Raw genomic sequence first — 6,662 nt, 5'->3', positions numbered from 1 at the left:
CTGTATTGTGCCGCTGTGCATTCGCATAAACTCTAACTTTTACACATGGCCAAAGGTTGCTGTCACTTGCATCAAATTACCAATTCGAATTGAAAATGAATGCTTCCGGATGTTTTGAAAATCGCAATAACTTACAACATATTGAACACACTGTTCTTCTGTCCCTCACATCCTCATTTCCATTCACATCAAATTAAATATGGCACTAAACCATATTGAAAAGTGAAGAATGACATTGGAACATTAGTATTATGTTTGTCCTTTAAAGGCTGCTTCACAATGCCTCAGCAAACACTGACAGGGTTGACTGAAGGATCCAGCAAAACCCATCAACTGTTGAAATGTGCTGTTTGTTGAGCCAGTGTGAACTAGCAGTGTTAACTACTGCCTGGGTTAAAAGTGAGACGGGGACAAAGCTACACCGAGGGCACTACATCTGATGTCTGTGGATGACTATTTCTGGAGCTATTAGCTCTGGCAGAGGCTGTTGTGGTGTGAGCAGGGGGTGTGGGGAAAAAGTCACTTACCAGAATAGAAGCTTGAAAAACACATTTATAACATGTTTGTTCTGGATTTTAAGTAAACAAGATGACCAAAGTCACTCGGATGCCAGTGTATATTCCCGAATCGCAGCTGATGTCCTGGCACATGTCAGCCTTGTCTGTCCATGACAGTCCATACCTGTGGTATTGTTCTCTCAGATGTGTTTGGAATGACCACAGCTAGTTCAAAAACAGCGCAAAAACAGCATTTGAAATGTGTCTTTACCCTGAAGTGTTGCTCGGTTGCTATTCTTTTCCAGGAAAACATCCTAGTTACTCAAGCACGGAACCTGATTGAAAGCAGGTGTGACATCAAAATCCAGATGAGTACCTCGAGCAACTGAGGCACATGGATGAGGCAAGACTGGAGATTGTAAACAGTTAAAAGTTCATTTTCATATTTTCTTGTTTTCCAGGCAGGCCATTTCTGGGAATCAGCAAAGCGCAATGAAAGCATGACTATATTAGTACACTGAGCTTTGGGAACAATCTACCATTAGTACAGAGGCTGAACTCGTTCAGCAGTTATTAGCACTTCAACTAGGCAAAAAAACTGTGTTTGGGAATAACTAACTAAAAGTAGTGATGCTACTTAAAGGGATAGTTCACTCAAAAATGTCATAATTTATTCACCCTCATGTTGAGTTTCTTTCTTCTGTTGAACACAAAAGATATTTTTTGAAGAATGTGGGTAGCCAAACAGTTTCTTGTCCCCTTTGACTTCCATAGTATTTTTTCCCTATACTATGGAAGTCAATGGGGACCAACATTTAAAAAAATGTTTTGAGTGATTTATCTCTTTAACTACAATTTCTGGCAGTAATTCAACTAGAATCATAGATTTTAGTAACTATAACTTTTCTAGATTGCTAACAAGTAGCTTCTGTCATCATTTACTCATTCTTAAGTATGAATTTCTTCCTTTTGTTGAACATAAAGGAAGATATTTTGATGTCGAATGTCGATAACCAAAGAGTTTCTGGACTCCACTGACTATTCTTTTTTTCATACTATGGAAGTCAATGGGTACCAGCAACTGTTCACCACGTTTTCAAGTCAGATCTAGAAATGAGAGTGTTTTTGTAGTTTTGTTGTATTTAGAGAAATTCATATGTATGAAATTTAATGTGGTCATACATATTTTTTTGTTAATAGAGTGTTATTTTAGTATCATGGAGATACTATTATAGTTTTTATTAATATTATATATATGAACCAGTTTTATATATTCTGTATATTATATTTTCTGATTTCATTTTAATTTTATTTAAAGTTTTAGTAATTTTGTTGTGTTTTTGTAGTTTTTTATGTCTATATAATTTTTATTACACTTGTAGTTATTTTAGCACATCATAAAAATGAGAATTTAGCTAAAATTGATTTTATTTAACATTTATTTTATTTCAAGTAACAATTTTTTTATGGTTTTAACTTAATAGTTTTAGTTTTACTTAACTATTATAACCCTATGTTAATATATTTAAAAAGCTATTACCCCCTTAAATAGCTTCAGTGTAGTTAGCTACTTTTGTTTGAAAATACTTCTTAAATGATATAACTTAAATTACGAGTATCTTGTAACTTGGAAGCAGCAGGACAGTGAGAAAAACATGCAATATTTTTGTCCTAGAAGTGACAGGGGAAAAAGAGAGAGAAAGAGACTGACAGAGTGAGCCAGGAAGAGTCAGCGTGTGTCCATGAGTGTGTTCAGGTGTCACAGGGGAGCGGGTGCGAGGTTACAGGGATCTGTCGTACTGGCTTACTCTGGTTCGCTCCGCATTTGCTTGGCTGTGCTCCAGAGTGAGGGGCTCACGGCTCACACCTTGTTTGTCCTTTCACAGCTTGGCCTGGTCCATATTGTGCGCAATTAGGTTCCCTGAGTTCTTGTTTTCCATTCTGGATGTCATGTCAGACTCAGGATTTCATAATATGTCCTTAAGGTATTATTAAACAGCGAGTAGCGACAGAGTACTGCAATTATACTTCATTTACTCTGTCAAAGATGTACATGGAAAAGCAAAAAATAGCTTTATGTAATAAAAAAAAGAATACACACCTGTATGATGATATGAGCAAACATGCAAAAGCATAGGTTTTGGGCTTTATGTAAGTGTTTAATCTAATCAAGATGTGTTTACAAAGCAAAACAAACAAACAAACAAAAAAACGGAATTTTAACAGATATAATTAAATATAAATATAATGAAGACAAAACAACACTTTGCTCTAATCTTTTATTATTATTAGGTAAACTAATAAATGTTTTTTGTCCACTTTATAAGTGTGTCAATGACTTTTCTATGATAAGACTAGGTTAATGTAGGTTGTAAAATGATATGTGGTGTGACTCTAACAATATTATAATATTTGTGAATCAATAATATTTTTTCAATAAAACCAGTTTACCTTCAAAAGTATATTTGAGATATTTTTGGTAAAAATGATTAAGATATGAAAATATGTATATATTTTTTTTTACTTAATGGTTACACCACATGACATTTTTTACAATGCCATATGAGTTATATACATATAATGTGTATAAATAAAATATTGTGGATATTATTTTTTATTATTATAGCATTTTTTTTTACCTTTATGAACCTGTTATGTTTTTCTGGGTTTTATATTCATTGTCAGGCTGCAGTGTAGTTTCAAGCAGCCTTGAAAATACCATAGTCTCAGTTATTGTTACTACAGTAAAATATAATAAATTAATAAGGGATCTTCAAGCACTGTAAGAAACTTTTAGTATCATTCTGCCATTTTATTTTGATCAAAATAGTGGCTAAACCAAGTTACCGCAGTTTTATTGTCATAACAGTGGTCCATTTTTAAGGGATAGTTTTTGTTTGCAACAATATTTTACATTTATGGCATCAAGAAACCACAGCGAGTGTGAAAACACACAGTGCCACAGTATTCCAGAAGCTTCTAGCTGGCATCTTCGTGCAGTGAGTGAGGACAGTGTTCCAGAAGTGTCTGTCCTGTGACCCTGCGGCTGCAGCAGCTCTTTGCATTGTGTCAGCTGGGGAAACCGGAGCTTGTGAAGGAGAATCCCAGCAGGAAGGAAAGCACAGCTGTTCTGCGGTGTTACAGGGAACACAGGGGGCTTATCCTCAGTACTTGATTGTGGGGTTTAAGTTCTGATGGTATTTAGTTTATTCTTTTTTTCTGTTTATGCTTATAATTCAGGGTGTGTATTGGGTCAAATTCCTAACACAAATGCAAATTTTCCTCACTTTTTGGACATCTTTGCTTCTTTGTAACGTGATGAGAAGGCAGCTCAACTGGCCAGAGGCTGCAAATTAGTTTGAAGTACAGAAGACGCTCTGATGAATGGCACCTTTAGGATTATTGTGTAGGAAAATGACCTCTGCACCTGGATGTGCTTATGATGACTTACTGAAGGAGGTCAGAGGTCGTGACCCCTCCTCCCACCACAACTGTAGATAACAGGCAATCCGTAAAGCAGTTCACTAGCTCAAATGCGGGATGTTAAATTGCTGCATATGGTTTACATTACAGACTACATTTTTTGGACATTTGTGCATAAACTATATTTCAAGGACATTTTTAAATATATTTCCTTTCATTTTATATATGTATACGCACGCACGCACGCACGCACGCACGCACACACACACGCACACGCACGCACACACGCACACACACACGCACACACAGAAAATTTTACTGGAAACTGAACTGAACTAAAACTGAAACTAAACTTAAAACCATTTAAAATAATTGTTACTTGAAATAAAATAAACTTTAACCAATATATAATAAAATATAAATTTTATTTTTTATTTTTACCTAGTTGCATTTCTAATTTTATTTAGTCTAACTTCAAATAACTAAAACTGAAATACAAATTAATAAAAACTTCATAGAAAAAACCTAGAAATTACTCAAAATTACAAAACAAAACAAAAATTACTTTAACTTCAACTGAAATGAAAATGAAAAATATAGAAATAAAAACCGGATTCCAATTATTCATGAAACTATAATAATATCTGAACAATACTAAAATAACACTATTTGGCGAGAAAATATATATATTTTTTTACAGTTATTACAGTTATAACAATATAGTTATAAATTAAACAGCAAGATTGTACAAAGCATCCATTCATAAACCAAAACTAAAGCAGTTTTCTGTGCTGGAACCTTGTTACAATTGTATTCTAATTCTGTCGCATATCAGCAGCATATAGTTGGTGACACTAAAATAGCAAAAGTGATAGTCTGGACTATTTCTTCCTTTCCTGACATGGATGTGGATGAGTCATGCAACCTCAGAGATGTTTGAGACATGCCTGTGCTAATCGAGACCTGTGACATCCCCATGACACATTACATATTACACAACGTGAAGAGACACCTGGACTCCACAAGCCCTCGGTCAGCTGGGATTGAGTGGGGATCCTCTTACACGTCCCAGGAATCTGTACCATAGACCCTTCCAGGAATGTCACCGGAGTGCTTGAAGGAATACTTATGAATCAATGACACACACAGAGAGAGAGAGAGAGAGAGAGAGAGAGAGAGAGAGAGAAGGAATGAGTGAACGGACTTCTGGAAAGGCCCTGCGAGTCGGTATGCACTGGTTCAGACCGGTTTCTCTTCCACAGTGCATACATGTAAATAGCAGCCTGGAAAGCCACCTGCATTACTCACCATTTTCTCTTAAGAGCTAAAGAGAGCGAGAGAGAGGGGAAGTGAGTGTGGGCCAGCTGACGCTTCCCAGACTCCATCAGTTTGTCTCTGTGTCACACACATGCTGTCAGATGCTGATACTGTATGCCAGTGTGCTGAGCTTGTGAGGAAGACTGATTTGATCCGATATAGCTCTGCTTTTCCTTTTTTGAAGAAAACTCGTTTTGCAGTGCTTTAAATGATGGGGACTTTTGTGCATTATTGGGACTAATGTCTCTTTTGGTACAAAGGTGTGCCTTTTGAAAAGGTACCGCCCCAGTGACAGCTTTTGTACCTTTTTTTCTGAGAGTGTACTTCCCCGATCAGACTCCATATCTGAGCACCAGACTCCAATTCATTCCTATGGGATTCCTCATGTTACTTATCTATTAGATGTTCCCATAGGACATTGATTTATAAAAGTGATGCCTAGAGAAGGTGTTTTTAAGACTGGGTTGAAAATATTGATCACTACATTTTAATCAATTCTTATTTTTATGAACTGATATCGATTCTTAAATACCAAGACCAGCTTGTAAACAATGTCACGTTTTACCTCAGAAAAGACATTTAATGGCATAAAATTGTTAAAAATGAACTCTAAAACTGAGCATTGTGCTAAATATATGCACTATATCACATATTTGTTATATTTGAAAGCCCGAGTGTTTTTGTAACATATACCGCTGAACACGCGAGTTTAATTTTCCAGCATTCTTAAATTTCTTTTCTGTTATTTATCAACAAGGGCTGGACTCGTGACTCAGATTTTCTACAAAAGCATACTGACGTATGTTGTTTTCCATTTTAAACAAATGTAATTGGACAACTGATTACAAACCCATTTGAAAGAATAAATCCCAAAAATCTGTTTTTGTGTTTTCTAGCTCACATTAGGATTTTTGCCATTGGAGTCACAAGAGAAACTGATTAAGCATTTTATTATATTAGTAATAATATTCGAGTTAGAATTTGTAAAAAGAAGAGAAAGGAGCAAGTGGCACGCCAACTGTTTCTGAAAGCAAGATGCGTCTGTATCTCTGAACTGCCCTCCTCATGACCTTTTATTGAGGTTTTTAGTAAACAGGTCTTACATTAAACCTCTAGCGCCCTCTTGTGATTCATCAGTTGTAGTAACTGCACACTGCAAATAAGCTGGATGGCACACACACACACACTCACACACACAGGGGCGGACTTACCCATTAGGCAAAGGTAGGCGCCCGCCTTGGGCCCCCAAAAGCCAAGGGCCCCCTAAAATGCTTTTCATATAGGATATGCGTATTAAGCGCGGACACGCGAACGTTTGCAGTTTACGGTGTTTGTTACCACGACAACCGTCCGAGTCTGTGGCGCCTGCAGGTGAACGGCTGTACTGTGAGTACCATGAGCGCTCAGACTGATCTCAGATTTGCC

The sequence above is a fragment of the Sinocyclocheilus rhinocerous genome, unplaced genomic scaffold (genome assembly GCF_001515625.1).
Source record: "Sinocyclocheilus rhinocerous isolate Xijiao unplaced genomic scaffold, SAMN03320098_v1.1 scaffold1296, whole genome shotgun sequence".
In the NCBI taxonomy this organism is placed as follows: Eukaryota; Metazoa; Chordata; class Actinopteri; order Cypriniformes; family Cyprinidae; genus Sinocyclocheilus; species Sinocyclocheilus rhinocerous.
The sequence above is the reverse complement of the archived record's forward strand: the minus strand, read 5'-3'. Positions refer to the sequence as shown.